General features: G+C 37.1%; 2 pseudogenes; both read right to left on the reverse strand.

Annotated features, from left to right (window-relative positions):
• Nucleotides 1–1,342: 1,342 nt before the first annotated feature.
• LOC120181732 lies at nt 1,343–4,524 on the reverse strand (annotated as a pseudogene).
• On the reverse strand, nt 4,355–15,326 carry LOC120181647 (annotated as a pseudogene).
• Nucleotides 15,327–15,680: the final 354 nt, after the last annotated feature.

The raw sequence follows: 15,680 nt of genomic DNA on the forward strand, positions 1-15,680 counted from the left end.
GTAGACTTTGTTTGAGAAAGTCGAACCACTGTAAATCGCTGTGCAATTACTTTAAATTTTCTGCAAAAGCTTCCACGAAATTTTTAATTGCTAATTCACCCCCTCTTGGCCGATTCCGTAGATCGATTAACTTAACACACCCAAATACTTACACAAAACAAGTATGATCATCTTTTAAAAGGGTACACGTTAGGTTGTAATCTTCTTCATCTTGTCAAAAAAGTAACAAAAGAATAATTAAATGGAAAATAAAAAATAATTTAAAAAATATTACATCAACTTTGCCGTTAATTTTTTTAATGGTGGATAGTAAAAAAAATGTAACGTCAAGAATAATTTTAAAAAAATAGGATAAACTACTCTAATGGTCACTAATATTTCAGTAGGTTTTCGTTTTCATCATTGATGTTTCAAAATTCATAAAGTGGTCACTAACGTTATCGTTTGTTACAAATTAGTCACTCGCCGTTAACAAGCGTGACGGAAAACACAAGTGGACTGTTAATAGTCGTTAACATGCTTACCTAGATGGTATAATTACACAAATAGTCTGTGTTATTTATATACGAATCAGGAGGTGTCATATGCCATTGGTTACACTCATGACACATTTTATCATTTCATTGGAAGACTAAATTTATTTTAATTTAATATATTTATTTCTACCAATCAGAGAGACACATTAGAAGAAAATAAAGCAACAAAGAAGTAAGTAGGAGGATTCGAACATATGACCCTTGAGTAAAATATTGCAAGCCAAACCATTAACCCAAAGCAACCATTTAACATATTTTGGACAACAAATTGTATATATCTTGTATCTTAGTATCTAAATGCTTTACTCAAAATTAATAATATGTTATATATCTTAAATTTTAAAATTATTTATTTATTTTTGTTTTAACTTATTAAATATTTTTATTTTTGTCTTAATTTATTAAATATATTTTATTTTTATTTTAATATAAAAATATATATTTTATCTTTATCATCACTTAAAAATATATATTTTTAAATATTTTAATTTGAAATATATTTAAATATTTTACTATTAATTTAATATAAAAATATATATTTTACTCTTATTTTTAATTAAAATAATTTAATATTTTAACACAAAGCATACATCCCCATCCAAAATCACTTAAAACTGCCCCTTTTGCCCATACTCAGGGTTTGATAGATTACAATCTGGATAATAACATAAAGCATACATCTTGATTCATATTGTTGAAAACACAATTATTTGAATCACTTAAAACTGCAATAGAAATTGGTTTATTCATCTCCCTCGCCCGTCTTGAACATCTTGTAGAGAGAAACCGCTCCATTTCAGTCTTCTTCAAGGCCCAACCTCAATCCCCCTACTCTAATCTCTACTTTAAGCCTTGGAAATAGCTTCATGCTCGTCGATGGAAACAACCACCACTTTCCACGGCCTTCCCCATCCAAAATCGGTCTCGTAAACATTAAACCGAGGCGATCCGGCTATAGATATAATCTGCACAGATCCTAGCTCCTTTACCGTGTCGAATATATTCTTCAGTTTATCTTCTGCTCCTTCAAAAACTTATTTCTCCGTTAATCTCTTCATCGTTTTGCTTACCTTCTCTGCAGCAAATGCAAATCCGTTTTCGAAATCCATGAAATCTCCGGCCTTGTGTAAATCTAGTAGAACAGTATTACAGTTCCCGAAATAAGTTTCTCGGATTGGCGGGTTACACTTTACAGCGTGACCTACAATCAGCTGCGAATACAAAGAACACACTTCTATCACCTGCTCCACCTGTTGCCTTTCCCTCATTTGGTTTAAATCTTGTTGACTGATTGTATCCGTGGCTCGAACTAGATTAAGAGCTGCTGCTTTGTTTGCTGAAATCTTCAAGTTTTTATTATCTGCAGTAACTGTTAGCCACTGGTTCAGATACAGAAAATCAAGGTCGAACCCTTTGGGATCTTCGACGATGTTCCGATCAATAACAGGGGTCAGTTCCGGTGGTAAAGGAGAGTTCTCTATATCCCCTTGCTTACACAGGAAATCCCATGACTTCATGAACATGGTTGTTGTTTTACCATCGAGAACCGCATGGTGAGCCGTGATTCCAATGGAAAAAACCTTTAGTACGAAAATGGGTTATGTGGAGAGCTATAATTGATACCGAATCATCTGATGATATCAGCTGGGTATCAAAGGATGCAACTCGACAGCTTCGTATATTCCATTGGCGGAGACACGGTCGAAGTCGGCGTCAGACTCGGCAACCGTGGGTGAAAAGCTACCGTTCGGAGCGTAGGAAACGATGATTTGGGGAATCCGACGGCCATTTGAGGTTGCCGGAAATGGGGAGGTAATGGTGGAGTGTAAGAGAAAGAGAGTGCTTGAGTTTTGGGAGGATATCGGAGCTGAAACCTGCAAAGGTTGAGTCTTGGAGGTTGTAAAAGAAGAATCGCTCAACTGGTGAGGCTTTGAACCAGAAAGTGTCGAAGAAACTGGATAGTGTTTGTTTTATAATTTTATTTATGATTTTTTATAAATAGTAACTTATTATTTTATACTTATATTTTTGTATATTTTCTTCTTCTTATCTTCTTTTAATATTGTGGAAATATATCTATATTTGAAATTATTCTGATTCAAATAAATTTTAGTTTTTATTTCAGTTATATTAGTAGACCATTAAAAGTCAACTTGTGTAATGACATGAGCAAAATAACATCGTTTTTGTGCGATTGTTAATATTTAAAATGATATTGTTTTAGAAATTGAATTTTACGAATGTATTTGTCACTAGTGTTTTAAACAATACTTTTTTGATCGTCTTCAACAAACGACTGATGCCTATCACTATTCGTTTTTTGTAATAAAATAAGTATCAAAACGTTTTCATTTCACTCCTCTTTCTTTTCATAGGATTAATTTTTCATAAATTCTGCTCAAAATCGACAAAACTAAATAAAAAACATCATTTTTAGGAGTCTGATTTTTTCTCATATTTAAAGGGTTTTTGAGTGTTTGTTTGAAAATTCAAGCAAGGAGAAATATTATTTCAAGAAGACAAAGAACATTCCTCAAAACTAGCCTCATCAAATGTTTACAGGAGGAGATCGAGTATTAGCACATAAAACCTTTAAATAGATTTTCGTCAATTTTAAGTGGATTTCGTGCAAAACTAATCTTAAGAGAAGAAAGGTGAATCAAATGCAAACGTTTAAATACTGATATTGCTATGAAAGACAATAACTAGTGACAAATAGCGATTGATTGCCAACGAAGACCAACAAAGGTTAATGCCTAGAACTAAACTTTTTAAAGTTTAGTGTCAAAACAATACACCCTAAAGTTCAGTGTCTAAAGTGACATCGTTTTAAACTTAGATAATTATGCTAAAACGATGTTGTTTTATCCACGTCATGACATCATTACAGTGAAAGATCTATATCATCGTGACATTAAAGTTTAACGACTCAATAACATAATTAAAGTCAAAACTAAAATTTAACTAAAATTTAATGATATAATTGAAATAATTAAAAGTTTAATAGTGATTAAAATTAAGTAATATATGATGTAGTTCACCCTTATTATTATTATTTACTATTCAAGACTGAGAACTTTTTTTAACTAATGATGACATGGACGTGAAGTGTGAGTGAATAACGGGATTGAAAATGAACATCTAAATATAGGAATTGCGTTGATTTTATATTTACTTGTATTAATACCCTGGTCTCGGGATGACGTTGGGTTTTCAATTTTTCTAAAAACATTTATTTAGTTAATGATAAAAAATTTATATTAAATAAAATTGTATTTGCATTATATTTATTAACATTTTAAATTATTAAATTAAATTCATAATAACTAATTAGAAAAACTTTTCAAGCACAATGGAATGAATGATATGCAACATAAAAAATATAATAGAAAATAGAAAATTAAGTATATATAAAAAATATATATGTGTAAGCATTTAATAAGACACGTGTATTTAAGTATGTATATAAAATTAAATAAGAACAGACAGATTTATTTATTTTTATTAAGCTAAAATGATTACAAAGTCGTATCTATTCTAAATACTCTTAGTCATTTGACAATGAATGCTCAATTAGCCTACCACAGTCGCTGGTACTCAAATCCATGACCTCTAGGAACAATAACGATTACTTTAACTACCGAGGTAAGTTGGTTCGTGCAGAATGAACCAATTTATTATTAATGAAGAAAGAGTGCATCAATGAATAACTACATTTCAATTGTAGTTTCATCGGTTTATTATAGTAAAATCCTAATTAAGGATTATTAACGAATACATAATCTTATGCAAGAATGTAACAAATGTTAAAAATGGGAATTAAATGATAAAAAAAAGGAATACAAAAAATGGTTGAAACCAATGCATCAGATGTATTGACAAAAACCAAACTGATAACCTGAACTCTTATTCCATGACTTATTTCAATGAGATGTCCTGGTTTCATCTCTGCTGTATCACCAATGCTGCAACAACAGTTTCCAGTCATTGTTCGAGGTTTTATGTTGCGGTTGCTGAAGCCGATACCGTCATCGTCGACGCAGACAAGGACTTGTTTATTGCAGTTTTTGTGTACAATTGCAGTTATTTTGTTTATTAATATAAGTAGAGATTATTTTGGCTTGGCTTGAGATTATTGTCTTAACCAAACCTGACAATCTGATCCTTTGTCAATGAACTTCTGCCAACAACCATCCAACTGATTTTCCTTGGAAGGATTCCAATTGAAGTACCCTAGCTTCATCACTAGGGTATCGCCAACCCGAGCGACATAACCTTTGTTATTGGCGTGGTATATTTTGACAGGACTTCGGCAGTGGATCCAGGCTCGTCTTCGAGCTTCTATTAGTTCCGTCATGATATCGCGCATGCCAAATTCATACAAGTGGTCGTAAAATATTACAGGCTGCAAAAGTCATATTGTCAAGTCCAGAGAGAAAGGTATCAAAAATATATTTATCGAAATTTCTGTTTGTGCATCGGTGTGTAGAATCATATAGCAGTTTTGATGACAAGTAGCTTACAGTTCCAGGATGCGTCAGGATGTAAGCATAACCTTGTGCAAGCTTATCACGGGGAAAAGGCCAGTGACCCTAAAATAAAACTCAAACAGTTAGTCATTTGCAACTGCAGATACTTAAACATGACTCAGCGGGTTGATGCGGACATTATTGATGGACATTATAGTTAACAAGTGGTTATCTGCCATAAGACCTTACCATATAGCCATCACCGGGTACTCGTGATGACGGAGAGGAGTCGGAGATCACAAGTTCATGCGCCGATATGACTGAGATGCACAAATGTTCAGATTGAAATTTGTGGAAAATTTCTTTTCCGAAGGTCACACTGAAGATTTGATGTTAAGACTTATGCCAACATAAGGTTCACCTATTGTGATACTCGGAATGACAGTACTGCTCCAAGTTCGTGTAGTGTGTATTTACTTATGAATGTACACACGCCGGTGAAAATACAGGGAGTACCTGAGTAGATCCCGTGTCGTGGTTCTCTATAAATGTGCAAGCACGTGAAGGCCACCATCCCATTACTCCTGTTGGTTTTCCTTGAGGATCTATCAGTCTCCAATCTTGGCCGTGTAAAGCAGAGTGGAGTATCCCCTGCAATGGCAAATTATTTCAGTCTGCATTTGGAGAAAGCATACACCTACCTCACAACAATTTCTCTACAGGGCTTATTATGGACACATTATGGCCATCAGATACATGAGGTTAGTGTTGAGGAAAACAGGTTATTTCCCACACGAACGTAGTTTTAAAATTGACCTAAAATGTCAAGATTAAAACCACCAAAGGTTGCACAGCGGATAAACCTGTCAAACTATTGAATATTGAAACACAATGGAAAATAACCGAATAAAAAACAATAAAGGAGAGAACACACCAAATTTACGAGGTTCGACGAGAATATCGTTTACTCCTCGGGCACCACACCGGATGATAACTTCACTATATCGCCAATATTACAACAAATGGAATTCTTTGGAATTCCCAAAGTGGGAGAATGAAGAATACAAGAGGAAGAGAGAACTTGTTTTTGGGATGATTTCTAATGGAAATACTTAGGCCTATTTATAGTTGAGTTTCAAGAACAATATGTTCAAAGTTTGGCCACCTACCAAAGAATTTTCCAATGTGTACAAGTTAGCCACCAAATATGAAATTCACATGTTCAAAGTTTGGCCACCAACCAAGATGAAATTTCCAATAAGTTGGCCACCAACCAAGATGAAATTTCCAACTTGTCAACTTAATTTCTAGACAAATCTAACAAATCTCCACCTTGACTTGAAATTACCAAGCCTACTCAACTTCTTCAACTCCCCAAATTTGTAGTGCCTCTAATTGCGCTCACAAACGCCACACACCCGAAGGTGTTCATACTTTCAGGATGTTAATCAAGTTCAAACAATGATTGAACTTGATTATTGTTACCACCTTGGTCATCATATCTGCAGGATTTTCTGATGTCGTAATTTTCTGAAGTAGAATCTTTCCTTCTTCAAAGATCTCCCGCACAAAGTGATACCTCACGTCGATATGCTTAGTCCTTGAATGGTAGACTTGATTTTTCGCTAAGTGAATAGCGCTCTGACTGTCACAATAGAGACTAATGTGACTTTGAACAACTCCCAAGTCTTCCATCAACCCGTTAAGCCAAATTGCTTCCTTTACAGCCTCTGAAACTGCCATGTATTCTGCCTCTGTAGTAGACAAGGCCACCGTAGATTGCAATGTAGAATTCCAACTTACTGGAGCTTTAGCAAGAGTAAACAAATACCCAGTAGTTGATCGACGCTTATCCAAATCACCAGCATAATCGGAATCAGCATATCCAACCATACACTGACCAAGTGTTTCATCCTGTTCAAAAACTAAACCAACATCCACAGTTTGTTGGAGATACCGTAGAATCCATTTCACAGCTTGTCAATGTCCTTCTCCAGGATCATGCATGTACCTGCTCACAACTCCAAATGCTTGTGAAATGTCAGGACGCGTACACACCATTGCATACATCAAGCTCCCAACTGCATTAGCATATGGAACTTTTGCCATATACACTCGTTCTTCGTTAGTTTTAGGAGATAATTGAGAACTAAGTTTCAAATGAGAAGCCAATGAGATACTTACATGTTTGGTATTTTCATTCATGCCAAAACATTGTAATACCTTTCTCAGATACTGCTTCTGTGTTAAACAAAGCTTCCCTCTCTGTCTATTTCTGCTTATCTCCATACCAAGAATCTTCTTGGCCTCACCTAGATCTTTCATCTCAAACTCTTGATTCAACTGAGCCTTTAATTTGTCTATCTCCTTTTTACTCTTCGAAGCGATCAACATATCGTCAACGTACAAGAGAAGATAAATGAAAGATCCATCTTTGAGCTTTTGCAAATACACACAATGATCATATTTGCTTCTAGTATACTTTTGCCTCCTCATAAAGCTATCAAATCGCTTGTACCACTGCCTCGGAGATTACTTCAATCCATATAGCGATTTGTTCAGCTTACAAACCCATTTCTCACAACCACCATCTTTGTATCCTTCTGGCTGTGTCATATAGATCTCCTCTTATAAATCACCGTGCAAGAAAGCCGTCTTTACATCAAGTTGAGCTAGCTCCAAATTCAACTGTGCTACCAAGGCCAACAATATTCTAATGGAGGAATGCTTCACAACAGGGGAAAATACTTCATTGTAGTCGATTCCCTCCTTTTGAGCGTAGCCTTTAGCTACCAACCGTGCCTTGTAGCAAACATCTTTCTTGTTATGAGATCCATCTTTCTTTACAAATACCCACTTGCATCCAATGGCTCTTTTACCTTTCGGTAATTGTGCCAGTTTCCAAGTGTCGTTCTTTTGGAGAGATTGCATTTCTTCATCCATGTCACTTTTCTACTTATCACTTTCCAAGCTTTGTATTGCTTCTTGGTAAGTGATAGGGATATCATCATCAACAACTAGAAGAGCATAGGCCACCATATCAACAAATCGAGCAGGTCTACGAATTTCTCTCCTTGGCCTTGTAATTGCAAGTGTTTCTGGTGTCTCCAATGGTTCTTGGGTTTGAATCTCTTCATCTTCTGATTCTTCTATTGGAGTTGAAGAATCAGTTGCATCAACTTCTGGGATCATCATCTGCTGAAACTCCACCTGTTTTGGAGTATGGTCCACATGCTGCGGAGTACTACTTGTCTGGACAGCTTCACTTGTTACCTTCTTTACTAGGGCAGATTCATCAAAGGTAACATCTCTGCTACAAATTATCTTCTTGGTGTCTAAACACTAAAGGCGAAATCCCTTCAATCCATGGGTGATTCCCATAAAGAAAGCCTTCTTTGCTCTCAGATCAAGCTTGGATTCCTTCACATGATAATAAGCAGTGGATCCAAATGCATGTAATGAATCATAATCAGTAGCAGGTTTTCCAGACCATACCTCCAATGGTTTTTTTCCTCCTATCGCTGATGGCGGCAAACGATTAATGAGATGACCAGCATATGTCACAGCCTCAGCCCAAAATGCTTTGCCTAACCTAGCATTAGACAACATACATCGAACTTTCTCCAATAGTGTTCGATTCATACGCTCTGCCACCCCATTCTGTTGTGGTGTATGTCTAACAGTGAAGTGTCGAACAATACCATACTCATGACAAACGTCAAAGAATGGGTCACTTTTATATTCCCCTCCATTGTCCGTCCTAAGACGTTTGATCTTTCTACCAGTCTGGTTCTCGATCATATTTTTCAATTTCAGGAAAATTTGAAGCACTTCATCTTTAGACTTCATCGGATACACCCAAACTCTTCTGGAAAAGTCATCTATAAAAGTTACAAAATAATGGTTTCCTCCCAAAATCGATGTCTTTGAAGGACCCCATACATCTGAGTGAATATAATCTACAATACCTTTTGTATTATGTATAGTGGTGCCAAACTTCACTCTCTTCTGCTTTCCCAGAACACAATGCTCGCAAAAGTTCAATTTGCAAGCCTTTGCACCTTTCAACAATCATTTCTTTGCCAGAATTTGCAAGGATTTCTCTCCAGCATGTCCCAACCGCATATACCACAACTGGGTTGCGTCCAAATCATCACCTCCGGAAGCTGCTGCAACTGCTCCAATAATTGTACTACCTTGGTAGTAATACAAATTATTTTTCCTGATGCCCTTCATCATCACAAGTACGCCATATGTGACTTTTAAAACTCCATCTCTCATAGTGACTACTGAGCCTTTGGATTCTAAGGCTCCCAACGAGATGAGATTTTTCTTCAAACTGGGCACGTATCGGATATCCGTCAGAACTCTGGTTGATCCATCTTGATTCTTCAATCGAATTGAACCTATCCCAACAGTTTTACAGGCATTGTCATTGCCCATATAAACAACTCCTGCATTTAGTTCCACTAAATCGGAGAACCACTCTCGATTAGGGGACATATGATAGGTGAAACCCGAATCTAATATCCACTCATCGGAATGCAATGTTTTTGATGAAGCAACCAATGATATGTCAGAGTCATGTGCATCATGCTCTGCAACACATACATCTGGAGCAACTTTTCCTTTCTTCTTCAGCTTCGGACAATCTTTCTTCCAATGGTCTTTCTTATGACAAAAGGCACATTCATCTTTTCTCAGTCTGGACTTCGACTTTGATCTCCCTCTCCACTTTGGCTTTTGACTTTTCGAGCGACCTCTTGCCACCATGGCCTCTGCTGCTTCGTACTTGCTCTCCTTCTTGGTTTTCTTCCTGAGTTCATAACTATACAAAGCAGCAGTTACATCTTTAAGGGTAACATTATCCTTACCATGAAGTAACGTTGTCTCAAGGTGCTCAAATTCATCTGGAAGAGATGACAACAACATCAAAGCCAAATCTTCTTCTTTGAAGGTTTCATCCATGCCCAATAAGTCTTCCACTAGCTCATTGAACGCAGTGATGTGTTCATTCATACTGGTGTCTGGTTGATAATCAAATCTGAACAATATTTTCTTCGTGTGGAGACGATTCTGAGAGCTTTTCTTCAAGAATTTTTCCTTCAAAGCTTTCCACATCTTACTTGCAGAAATCTCGTTCTTGTAGCCATACTTCTGCTCCCTGGAAAGACAAGATCGAATCGAATCGTGCTGCACGCTAAACGATTGATTGTTCCCCATTCTTTCTCCTCCATATATTCGGGCTTTTCTTCCTCAATGGCGATGTCTAGACCTTGTCGGAATAAAATGTCTAACACCTCGCCTTGCCACATGCCAAAATGACTGGATCCATCGAACAACTCCACCGAGAAATTTGCATTTGACATCACCCTCCTCACCGGTCCAGATGAAGAGCTTGATGTCTCAACTGATCTGTATTTTGGCATTTTAATTCTAACGAACAATATTCAATATCACGAACTGTATCTTTTCAGCAACGAAACCACCAGTATAACCTCAACCGAAGCTCTGATACCAATTGTTGGGGAAAACGGGTTATTTCCCACATGAACGTAGTTTTAAAATTGACCTAAAATGTCAAGATTAAAACCACCAAAGGTTGCACAGCGGATAAACCTATCAAACTATTGAATATTGAAACACAATGGAAAAGAACCGAATAAAAAACAATAAAGGAGAGAACACACCAAATTTACGAGGTTCGACGAGAATATCGTCTACTCCTCGGGCACCACACCGGATGATAACTTCACTATATCGCCAATATTACAACAAATTGAATTCTTTGGAATTCCCAAAGTGGGAGAATGAAAAATACAAGAGGAAGAGAAAACTTGTTTTTGGGATGATTTCTAATGGAAATACTTAGGCCTATTTATAGTTGAGTTTCAAGAACAATATGTTCAAAGTTTGGCAACCTACCAAAGAATTTTCCAATGTGTACAAGTTAGCCACCAAATATGAAATTCACATGTTCAAAGTTTGGCCACCAACCAAGATGAAATTTCCAATAAGTTGGCCACCAACCAAGATGAAATTTCCAACTTGTCAACTTAATTTCTAAACAAATCTAACAGTTAGCTATTTAGGAATACCTTTGTCGTGACATCGAAAGCCGAGGATGTACCACTGGTAGCATTGATCCAGTTGACTATCCTTTGCCGATGAGCATGTAGACAAGTAAACAAAGTCCCATATATCATTTGTAGGGACTAGGGTAATTCTATTCTATGACATATATATCATAGGCAATACCAAATGATTACCTTGATTGTAAGACAAGTTACTATTTTCATATGCCATACTGTCCCAATATTCTCCTATAGCAAATGCAGGATGAGAAGTTTCTATATATTCTTTCACAAATGTACCAGAGAAGCCTCAGCAAACAAGTCATTTAGCTACTGCATCATCCATGGTATCTTCAAATCTTTTGCCTTCTCTTTCCACCTTTCCGGAGTCTAGTAGTCAACTGGAAACTCTAATGTTTACGACTATTATTCTAAGTTTTGGACAAATTTTACTGTCGGTGAAGAAGATCGTAGATAGTATCCTTTTATATTTTTCGTTGTAGCATTAATAATTGTACGTAAAAGAAAGACATGTAACGAGAAAAAGGCTTCACCTCACAAAGTCAAGCCGCCAACCGTCATAACCAATCTCGAGCCAGTTCAAAAATTCCTTTATATCTCTTGGCACAAAGTCCTGCGAATGATCAACATTTGGTGCCGCATGGAAGATATCACCTAAACATAACACTTAATCAGTTAAGTTTACAGGAAGTTCTGTTGTTAATTAACTTAATATTCGGAAATTACAGTCAAGAACAATGGTTGATATAGCTAGTCAGCACATTGTCAAAATGCCATTGCCATAGCTCACATAAATTTAGACCTGTTCCTGGTAGCCACTGAGATTTTGACCAAATGAATAGGACTGAAAAGAAACTATGAACCCACCACCTTATCGTATACATACCACTTGAAGGATTTTCACGCCTCTGGAAATTCGGATCATCACAAACAATAGCTTCCGGTCCCCAAGCAAGCTTGCCGACGAAAATATTCCAGACACCATTTGGACTCTGAAATGAGCAAAAAATTATTTAAATACATCCCTGGAATACACTTGTTAAAGTTCATGTTGCACTTTCAGCCTTGAAAATAAGATCAGTGATTCCATAGTTTGATATGAAATTAGTCACAAAAGGTAAAAATGAGACAAGAAAATCAGGGCAGGCGGCTGGAGCAACCTGTTTATGCACGCATCGATGGTTAAGCATGACATCTCCCAACGCCTGCATACATAGGTAACACATTTAGTATCATGCCTGCATACACACTTGTATCTGCATCGATAAAGACGAGGTTTCGTAATAATGTCCTACGAACTATATAGAGAAATTCAATTCCAAGAGTTTGTACCAACAAAGAAAATGAAAATGTCTGAGGCAAAAAGAAAATGAAAATGTCTGAGGTAAGAAGAAAGGAGAGCCTAACATTAACAACTAAGGCTCACTATTCACAGAAATTGCGCCACATACCAAAAGGTCGTGAGCATGCATTTCCTCTATGCAAGATTTCAGGTCTTCAACAGATCCATATTTGGAGTTCAAGTTGTAAAGATCAGAAGGCATATAACCTGCATGTTGTTCCATATAACTTGTAACGGTGTGCGAAACACGAAATGGATGTCCACAATGTTTAACAACGCAAACATATTGATTGATATGTGTACTGCTGAACACAATGTTTACCTTGGGGGCGCGACAGATTCTGTTGGTGGTGGCAACCATACTGCAGTAATCCCGGATTGAGATAAATCAGCTGCTTTCATAGCTAACTTCTGGTACCATTGTCTTCTCCAACTTTCCCAATTGAAAGCTTGAAACTTTAAGATCAACAAATTAAGATTTGTGAGTGATCTGCTTTAAGGAGTAATTTATCCGTGTCATTGTTCGAGAACCGATAACCTTGTGAGCCTCAATCAAATAAGCTTAAGGCCTTAAGTTAGTATGAATCAAGAAAAAGGATATCAAAACATCAACTCACCACAATTTCTCTTCCTGTACCAGTTCCTGGCTCTGCATTGAATTTCAAATTCTAGTGCAAATTAGATATGACGAAGAATGATAAAATAGTACAGATGAGGGAAAAGAAAAGGAAAACTAACCTAATTTTGTTTCGTCTTGAGTTCTCTGCCATTGAACTGTTCTTCGTTGAAGTGCTCATTCCAAAACTTTCCGTTTCTTCTCTATAACATCTTTTTCCATAACATGTTCAACCAGAATATCACCTTCTCTTAGTTTTTCTTGAGCAATAGACCAAACCTCATTAGGTTTGGGCAATGTCAAGGATTTAAATTTGGAATTTAAGGCTTTAGAAATGTCAGCCTTTCTAGGAGGAAACTCGGTACGGATGCTCCATATCCTTCTTGCCATCCACTGAGGTATCTCTTTACGTGGACCGCAACTCAAAAGTTTCCATTTCTGCTAATCATCATCAGTTAAAAAGTCAATCCTCCCGCCATTAATGATATAGATGTTGTCTTCGTTGTCTTCCTTTTCCGATCTCTCCTTTAACAACAATGACTGTGCCATCTCTGCTCTTTGTATCCACGTCTTTAAAGCACTTTCTGATGTACTCAGTGACCTCTGCAGGGCTTCACACCTTCTCATGTAGGCGTTTTCTCTTGAAGTCGCTGTTTCATTGGCGGCATCAACGACGGCCTTGATGCTTTCCATCTCGACATTAAAAGCCTTGGGCAATTCCTTCTTTCTTTATGTTCTCCACACAGACCAAATCTCCTCTTTCTGCTCAAGAGCCTTTTTCGTACTCAACTCTTGGAATTCAAGCAACGCCTTCTTGGCATTTCTGGCTCGGAGTTCGGCTGCAAGTGCCTGTTCTTGGGCCTGTTGCAACCCCAGTTTCATCCTGTCTGACTCGGTTTTTGAAAGCAATAATTGAGCTTCTAAATCACTGACAGTACCATGTAACTTAATGTTCTTGGATTGAACAGAAGCAACGGCATCAATGGGATTTATACCATCAGTGAATGCTGCAATAGCCTTTGAAGCCTGCTCACTGGCGTTTTCTGCCACATCAAGTGCGCCTTTTATATCATCTCTAGATTCCTCAATAATTGAGGATATAGTACTTTCGGTTGATTTTCTTATTTGGTCTTCAATTTGAAAAGCTGACTCAGCAGCCATTGTTTCTGCAGCTGAAACCCTCAGCTTCGCATCTTCTAATGCCTGAGAAGTCGCCTGTTCGTAAGCAATCTCCGCTAACTTTTTCACTTGTACCGCAAGTTCGACGGCATCTTGTTTCACAAGAACCAACTTGGATTCCAAGGCAGATTTCTCTTCCACTGATTCCTGCAGCTTCTTATGGAGCTGAGATTTGGCCGACTCGAGTTCGGAAACAGCCAATTCCTTGTCATGCAAAATGGAAGCCACGTTTTCTTCCTGATTAGCCTCAGAAGAAGCAAAATCTTCAAGCAATTGATCTGTTTCATCTTCAAGAGCTTCTTGTCTGGCCTTAGCCTCGGAAAGAGCTTGTCTCGTCTCGATTAACTCGTCTTTCTTCTTCCCTGACTTTCCAAATCCCCTTGACGTAAAACCATCCTCATCATCTGTGAAAGTGTCATTGGACTTACCCTGCAAGAGAAATTTAAAAAAATTCATGATCCATCCCCCAACTTCTTGGCACAAAACTAAAGACCATAATCCAATATGCATCAGTGAACACACCTTATTAGAGGCAGCAATTATTCTTGGTCCGCACTGCCAGTTGCCGGTCAGTAAATTCTTCCTGCAACAGCACCATCTTCCATCAATGATTTGATAATAAGTTAATCCAGAAAAGAATGGAGCTTGAACATAAAATAAAGAACCTTTTCCTGTTAGAAGAGACTCCCAAGACTAAACGAAATTGTCCACGCGGTCTGCCTAAAGAAACAACAGGGAACTGGGGAAAAAGCATCCCAAAGGCTGAACTTGGTAATAAAAAAGTACCCATTTTTCTTCCTGTCAAGAGAAAATAAAAACTTTAGGAGCTGAACAAAAATTAATTAGCAAACAGATTTCTCTCACAAAAAAAGTAACTCACCTTCTTATTTACAAAATCAAAATTTTATGTGTATATATACATATTTGCCTTGATAATTGCTTCACAAACAAATCAATAAAGATCTCAATAAGTCATAATTGGATCATGTGGAACAAACGAGAACATGTCAAAAAGAAAGTGTAAACCTGATATGTATTGAGCTGAAAAGAGACGTGGGGATTCAAGTCATTGTATTTGATAAAGAGTCGAGTTTTTTGATCGGTGAAAGAGGAAACGACGATGCGATTTTAGTTCTGGAGATCAGCATTTGCAGGGAAAACAAGAAAAGGGAAGAGCAAGGGAATGGCAGGGAGAGTCAGGTAGTTTATATGGTAGAGAAAAGTGGTGTGGAGTGGCTTTTTTTTTATTTTATAGATTTGCATAATTTAATTTAAGTAATTATTATTTATTTTATGTTATTGCAGTTTAACCATTGATATCTAGGGATGGCAATGGGTCGGGTCGGGTTTTTGGGCCACCCGACCCGAGAAGAAAGGGTTCTCCACCCGTGACCCGATCCGACCTGACAAAATTAATGTTTCACCCGACCCGACCCGAATATA

This window comes from Hibiscus syriacus, unplaced genomic scaffold (genome assembly GCF_006381635.1).
Source record: "Hibiscus syriacus cultivar Baekdansim isolate YM2019G1 unplaced genomic scaffold, ASM638163v2 tig00112530_pilon, whole genome shotgun sequence".
NCBI lineage: Eukaryota > Viridiplantae > Streptophyta > Magnoliopsida > Malvales > Malvaceae > Hibiscus > Hibiscus syriacus.